The sequence below is a fragment of the Pseudorasbora parva genome, chromosome 18, assembly GCF_024679245.1.
Source record: "Pseudorasbora parva isolate DD20220531a chromosome 18, ASM2467924v1, whole genome shotgun sequence".
NCBI lineage: Eukaryota > Metazoa > Chordata > Actinopteri > Cypriniformes > Gobionidae > Pseudorasbora > Pseudorasbora parva.
Window position 1 is genome coordinate 43,346,229 of NC_090189.1, and position 8,331 is coordinate 43,354,559.

The 8,331-nt window shown below is 38.7% G+C and overlaps 1 protein-coding gene across 1 annotated transcript in view; it reads right to left on the minus strand.

Annotated features, from left to right (window-relative positions):
• Positions 1-6,977, minus strand: part of pitx1 (paired-like homeodomain 1) — a 17,334-nt gene extending 10,357 nt beyond the window's left edge. Inside the window, exon 1 of the mRNA XM_067423373.1 lies at positions 6,908-6,977. The gene's annotated coding sequence lies outside the window, so the exon portion shown is untranslated. The remainder of the gene's footprint in view (positions 1-6,907) is intronic.
• Positions 6,978-8,331: the final 1,354 nt, after the last annotated feature.

Here is an 8,331-nt window from a genome sequence, read left to right on the forward strand (position 1 = left end):
CAGACCAAATCCAGTAAATCATACATTAAAACCAGCGTCAACCCCAGCAGTTATCTCTCTCAACCACAGAGAATACTGTTATTATTATACGACTGCCATTTAAAAGATTCTGTGTCATTTTTTAACATATTATAATGCTTAAAATGCAAGCCTTGAGAGATTAAGAGATTAAGAGAGAGACGGATTGAGTGTTCGCGAAGGGGAGCTCTTTCTGTCGCAGCGCGCTGGAGAACATCTACACGGGGCTGGAGAACATCTACACGGGGCTGGAGAACATCTACACGGGGCTGGAGAACATCTACACGGGGCTGGAGAACATCTACACGGGACAAGGAAAGAACACGGACACTGTGTTTGTGTGGTGTGTGTGTTTGTTTGGTCGGGTTATTTTGACTGTACAGATCTTTGAATTAATCTGGGATATGAAATAAAGTGACCTGTAATGGTGGTCTGCAGCGACAGCTCCAGAAATAGCTGTCTGAAAATAATTGTAAGCAAAGTTTTGAAACATATATTTTATGCTGCAGTGGATTTGTAATGCCTTTATTCTGATAATTGCAATGGTTAGCGAGAGTTTCCCAGCTTCGAGTGTTAGTCTGTGTGAAGGCCATAACGTCTCTCTCTCTCTCTCTCTCTCTCTCTCTCTCTCTCTCTCTCTCTCTCTCTCTCTCTCTCTCCCTCTCTCTCTCCCTCTCTCTCTCTCTCTCTCTCTCTCTCTCTCTCTCTCTCTCTCTCTCTCTCTCTCTCTCTCTCCCTCCCTCTCTCTCTCTCTCTCTCTCTCTCTCTCTCTCTCTCTCTCTCTCTCTCTCTCTCTCTCATAAAGATTCATAAAGAAAAGTTTGTATTTTCCAATTCTCGCATTGTAATGCCAGTTTGATACTGTATAGTCATTGGATAACAATATAAGAAAAAACTCCTATCTTTTGTCAATGACACTTTTCTCCAATATATCGGTGTAACGGCGGATTTAAGCGAGCATTCATTGAAACAGTATGTTCAGTAACCAGTGGAACATGCTCTAAATATATGCAAGATATACGCTCTAAAATATGCTGGGTTGTTTCTACCCAAATTTGGGTCAAATATGGACAAACCCAGTTCAATTCGGCTGGGTTTCTCCAGATTTGACCCAAAATTGGGTTAAAACAACCCAGCGATCTTGACAAGTCAGTCATCATTATGACTATGGGAAGTGATTTTAACAAACTCAACAAAAATATGTTCTAAGAACGTTTTGCTATTGTTTCTGAATGTTTTCGGAAAGTTTGAAAATGTATAATTTTTCAAATATTATGGTAACGTTATGTGAATGTTGTCTGAGCTTTCTGAAACATGTCTAACTGAAACATTTCAGAAAGAAAACTTCCATGATTGAAGTATAAATGCTTTTGTGCAGACGTTATTATAGACCAGATACGTTGGTACTGAACGTTGGTACTGAACAATTCCTGTCATTATTTTTAGTGATTCGTGACAATGCAAGATATTTATTGTGATACAAATATCATGTTTTCATTCAAGTGTTTTATAATAATTAGATTAGCAGGTATACTGTAAAGCATTGCTATTTAGCACTCATACAATGCATACATGAATTAAATAAGTTAAATATAAAAAAGAAATCATAAACCTGAATTGTATGTTTTGGACAGTTTATTATATGAAAGGTTTCTGTATTTGTCAATAAATAAACAAGCACTGCTGAGCTGTGGGGAAATGATTTCACAAGCTTAACTGTTTTAAAGGCTTGAGTTCTGAACTGTTCCACATGATTCTTCATGTACGCATGTGTGTGTGTGTGTGTTTAAGATATTTCACACACAAAGGCCTTCAGCACATAGTAACCTTTAGACACTTCAGTCTGTTTTGACAGTAGTTGATGAGGAAAATATCATCCGTGGGAGCTGAGCATTTCTACGCCATTCCTGTGCTCAGTTATTCTGGGCTCTTTATGTGTCCTGACAATAAGATTTATCGAGCAAACATTACCGTTGTGAAAAATACATATTTAAACAAATTTTTTCGGACAAACAAAGAGACAAAGTGAAGCCAGGGCGATGTCAGAGCGCTGAAAGTCCTGCGGTAGGGCGTAGAGGAGTGTGAGGCCTTAGTAGTCTCGCTTCACGGCCTCTGAATGAGGGGAAGGCGAGAGAGACAAAAAGCTGGAAAGATGATTAAAAAGCTGTCAGGGTGTGTGCCGAAGACAGCCAGAGATTCAGAAAGGGGCACTTCCACAGAACAAACAGAAGTATATCAAGACTCTTTCATTGCCACTTCTGTTATGAATCAATTATCTGAATAAATAAATGACCTCTTTAGCACTTTGCAGGATCAGCCCTCGAGCGCGAGAGACTAAATGAAGTCGACATCACGGGCTCATGTTTATTACTACAAAACCTCAAACCTCAAAGTCTCTGGTTTACATGAGACTGAAGTTGTGCTCTGTGCTGTGAAAGTGATAAGGCATGCTTGACGTCACTCATCGTCAGCAGAAATGGGCAGGGCATAGGCATGCAATTATAAACGTATATCTTTAGCATATATCTATTTTATGCTAAGGTCAGTGGTGTGCGGTGGTGTTTTAAAAGTCAAATATAAATGGATGTCCCTGTTAGACTTATTTTTCCTGCACTCTAAAAAATGCTGGGTTAAAAACAACCCAAGTTGGGTTGAAAATGCACCGACCCAACAATTGGGTTGTTTTAACCCAGTGGTTGAGTTGTTTTAACCCAGTGGTTGAGTTGTTTTAACCCAGTGGTTGAGTTGTTTTAACCCAGTGGTTGAGTTGTTTTAACCCAGTGGTTGAGTTGTTTTAACCCAGTGGTTGAGTTGTTTTAACCCAGTGGTTGAGTTGTTTTAACCCAATGGTTGAGTTGTTTTAACCCAATGGTTGAGTTGTTTTAACCCAATGGTTGAGTTGTTTTAACCCAATGGTTGAGTTGTTTTAACCCAGTGGTTGAGTTGTTTTAACCCAGTGGTTGAGTTGTTTTAACCCAGTGGTTGAGTTGTTTTAACCCAGTGGTTGAGTTGTTTTAACCCAGTGGTTGGGTTAAATGTTGCTTAAGACAACCCAATTGCTGGGTAAGAACAACTCAACCATTGGGTTAAAACAACCCAATTGTTGGGTCGGTGCATTTTCAACCCAACTTGGGTTGTTTTTAACCCAGCATTTTTTAGAGTGTGGTTTTACTTAAAAAAGAGACCAAATACAATTCTGTTTTATATGTTTGTGTTAACTATGATATCATTATCATATAATTAGAATATCATCAAAAAGTTGATTTATTTAACTAATTCCAGTAAAACTTGTATATTATAATTATTCATTATACACAGACTGATATATTATTTCAAATTTTTTATTTTTTATTTTTAAATTTTGATAATTACAACTGACAACTAAAGAAAATCCCAAATTCAGTATCTCAGTAAATTATAATATTGTGAAAAGGTTGACTATCTCAGACAGCTGGTGCCAGACTCTAATCAGCTCATGAACTCAAACACCTGCGGAGCCTTTCTCTCAGTCTAGTTCTGTCGGCTACACAATCATGGGGAAGACTGCTGACCTGACAGTTGTCCAAAAGACGACCATTGACAACTTGCACAAGGAGGGCGAGACACTAAAGGTCACTGCAAAAGAGGCTGGCTGTTCACAGAGCTCTGTGTCCAAGAACATTAATAGAGAGGCGACTGGAAGGAAAAGATGTGGTAGAAAAAAAGTGCACAAGCAATAGGGATAACCGCATACTGGAGAGGAGTGTGAAACAAAACTTATTCAAAAATGTGGAGATTCACAAAGAGCGGACTGCAGCTGGAGTCAGTGCTTTAAGAACCGCTGCGCACAGACGTATGCTGGACATGGGTTTGTAGCATTCCTTGTGTCAAGCCACTCTTGAACAACAGACAGCACCAGAAGCGTCTCGTCTGGGCTAAACACAAACAGGGCTGCTGAGTGGGCCACAGTTATGTTCTCTGATGAAAGTCAATTTGGGATTTTCTTTTGGAGATCAGGGTCCCAGAGTCTGGAGGAAGAGAGGAGAGGCACACAGTCCACGCTGCTTGAGGTCTGGTGTAAAGTTTCCACATCAGTGATGGTTTGGCATGCCATGGCATCTGCTGGTGTTGGTCACTGTGTTTTCTGAGGTCAAAGGTCAACACAGCCGTATACCAGAGGAAGTTTTAGAGCACTTCATGATTCCTGCTGCTGACCAACATTATGGAGATGCAGAGTTTATTTTCCAACAGGACTGGCACCTGCACACAGTGCCAAAGCAAACAGTGCCTGGTTTAAGGACCATGGTGTCCCTGTTCTTAATTGGCCAGCAAACTCGCCTGACCTTAACCCTATAGATAATCTATGAGGTATTGTGAAGAGGAAGATGCGATATGCCAGACCCAACAATGCAGAAGAGCTGAAGGCCACAATCAGAGCAACCTGGGCTCTCATAACACCTGAGCCGAGCCACAGACTGGTCATACTTTCCATGTTTTTACTTTTCAGTTGGCCAAGATTTCTAAAAAATCCTTGTGTTGTATTGGTCTAAGGCAAGGCAAGGCAAGTTTATTTGTATAGCACATTTCATACCCAATGGCAATTCAAAGTGCTTTACATAGAAATTAATTAAAATAGTGGTAACAAATGCATGAGAAAAAATAATACCATGTGGACGAATAAAAAATTAAAAACAAGCATAGTTAAAACAGTCGTAAAGATAATAATAGTAATTAAAAAAATAATAATTAAAAAATAAGATAAAATAAAATAAAATGGTCAGATCCACAATAATGGTCTGATATAAAAACAAACATTCTTCAGTCTAAAGTAATTTTCAATGAGATGCTGATTTTGGGATTTTCCTTAGTTATCAGTTACTAGAGGCCTGTTGCATAAAGCTAGCTGAACAAACTCTGAGTGTCAGAGCAGGTTTAGAGTTGACAAATCCAGATAAATCCAAGTTCAACCGTTTCTCAAAGCTCGGTGTAAACTTTCTCTGTCAGCTCAGGTTTAATCCAGAGTTAGCGATTAACTCTGAAGCGCCTGAAAGTGTGACGCGTGCGGCAAACAGCCAATCACAGCGTCCGTTTGATTCACTTCTCTTCTGAAGATTGAGAGATCGTTTAAATTTATCATGAAATGAAATGTGTTCACAAAGCAGGAATAAACACTGATGTTGCAGCGGAGAGAGTTTGAGAAGACAGCTGAAAGAATATAACAATACATGACGTCAATCAAAGAAATATGCCTAATAATTATAGGTTCAGAAAGAGCTCAATGCATTCACGTTGTTTAAAATAATTATGAATGCATGTTTTATATTTATATTAATATGTGGCTACTTGTCTATTAATATAATGATTATCTGAATATACACTCCCCTAAAGGATTATTAGGAGCACACACTAATACTGTGTTTGACCCTTTCTCCTTCAGAACGGCCTTAATTCTCCGTGGCATTGATTCAACAAGCTGCTGACAGCGTTCTTTAGAAATGTTGGCCCATATTGATAGGAGAGCATCTTGCAGTTGATGGAGATTTGTGGGATGCACATCCAGGGCACGAAGCTCCCGTTCCACCACATCCCAAAGATGCTCTATTGGGTTGAGATCTGGGGACTGTGGCGGCCATTTTAGTACAGTCAACTCATTGACACACTCTTAAAACAAATGTGTTGAAAACAACACAACATGTTCTGAGTGTGCTCAGGGACAACACATGCTGTGTTAAATACAACACAGAAGATGTGTTGTGAAAATACACACACAAATGTGTTACTTTAGTAAACACATTAATGTGTACTTTTTGTATACATCCAACACAACTGTGTGTTATAGATTTATTATATATTTTTTACTATAAAAGAGAATTGGAAAAGCTAGATCAGAATACAAGATGTAGAGTTATCATGAAATCACACTGAAGCATTGAATACTGGTCATGATAGTGTGTTTATTTGGCTTTTTTGTTTTAACATGGAATTGACTGTGACTGAAAAAAGTGAATACAAAAATAAGCATTTTAAAAACATGAATCATACACACTTCTTTTAAATAATAACATACAACCATTATGATAAAAAAACCTTAAAATTGAAGTCACCACACATATAATTCACATTTACCGAAACAGTGTATGTACTTCCCTTAAAGGGACAATAACCAGAAGTGCTAATCCGCCTCACATTATAGTTCTCCTTTTTAATCCGCTTAGAAAAGCGCCCCGTTTTATTATTTCACCATATTCGATCGTTCAGCTATTGGTGTAACTGTATTTAAATAGGGGACACGTGGAGGAGTTTGGTCGCTTCTAACTTGATCTCTGTTTGGTACCATAGTGAATGAACTGGGCTTAGTGGGCTAAGCTAAATGATATCAGATCATCACCGCGCGTCAGAGAGATTAAGAGCACACACTGAGACGAGAGAGGTGTGTGTCAATACATCAAGTTTTATATTGACAAAAATATTTTCAAAGCACTTTTGACAGATATACATGGTCTGTTTAAATTAGGCACGACGCTACAATTTGGCAATTAATTCTTGATCGCACCTGATAACACATCAGCAGCATCACTGCGCAGTAGCGAACGCAGATTTAAAACAAAGAAGAGAAGCCAATGCTGAATAAAGTCGTAGTTTTTGTTATTTTTGGACCCAAATGTATTTTGGATGCTTCAAGAGACTCTAATTAACCCACTGATGTCTCATATGGACTACTGTGATGATGTTTTTATTCCCTTTCTGGTCCTTCTGGAACAGTATACCATACATAAGTGTTCAATGGAGATGCAAAAAATGCTCGGACTAAATATAAAATATCTTAAACTGTGTGTGAAGATGAACGGAGGTCTTACGGGTCTGAAATGACATTAGAGTGAGCCATTAATTACTTTTTGGGTGAACTTACCCTTTAATGTCCTGTAGAGCCGATGGAAACCAGCTGCGGCCGAGTTGACATTGGCGATCCTTTTATGCCAGACGTTGCACTGGTACCAGCCTACAACAATGAAACAATGAAAAGCATCAGAAAATGTTGTTGCATGCGACCGACATTGCAACTTTATTAAAAGCTAACATAATGCACACTGGCGCCAGTTCCAATGAGTATGTGAGCAAAATTAACAGCTTTCACTGACAGTGACTACAAGCTACTCCAAGATGCCGTGGGTAGATGATGATGAATGAGGATTAACATCGTGTCTATTTGAAATGATTACTTTTAAATTATGAATTGAGTGTTACAATGTACATATAATTCTCACATTACCACATTTGGAAATGTGTGCACATGCCACAGAAATAAGATAAATCCTTACCATCCTGCTGATTATCAGCTGTCTCCAGTCTGTCTTCTTTCCCTCCGGTCATCTTGGAAAATTCAATGTCCACATGCATGAAAAAAACAGAAACAATGAAATATTAATATTAACAAATTATAAAACAACCTTCGTGTAAAGTGCTCAGCAGCTTTGTTAAACATGTATTAACCTACCAAGTGTAATATGATGTGACTGGATCCTGGTCTTCCATTACCTAGATAAAATATATATATCAATAACAACACCATATTATAATTGGTGCATGCGCAGCAATGTTATTCCGGTAGTTTTCCCCCAGAGAATTAAAATGCGATATTCACATTTGCAACATAATAAATACATCCAATAGTTAAACTTGCCACCACCCATTGAGAATTTGCAATAGAAAATATGCCAATAATGTAAACTTACTAAATGTGTTTTACACAATAATTGTGTGAAGTTGAAACAGTTGGAACACAATATTCACACATGTGTCTGTAGTAACACAAAATGTGTTACCCTTTAAAGGGTTACTTCACCGCTTTTTCATATTAAACTATGTTATTCCCTTAACTAAAACGAGTTGATACACACCTCTCTCGTCTCAGTGTGTGCACCTAATCTCTCTGACGCGCGGTGACGATCTGATAGCATTTAGCTTAGCCCACTAAGCCCAGTTCATTCACTATGGGACCAAACAGAGATTAAGTTAGAAGTGACCAAACACCTCCATGTTTCCCCTATTTAAATACAGTTACACGAGTAGTTGAACGATCAAGTATGGTGACAAAATAAAACGATGTACTTCTCTAATCGGATTAAAAAGGAGAACTATAATGTATGGCGGATTAGCACTTCTGAGAGTACTTCGGCTCGGCGCAGTAAAAAGTCCCGGCCGAAACATCTTTCCTCACGCCTCCCCCTCACTCTCTCATTTCTGTCAATAGGGAGATGTGAGGAAAGATGTTTCGGCCGGGACTTTTTACTGCGCCGAGCCGAAGTACTCTCAGAAGTGCTAATCCGCCATACA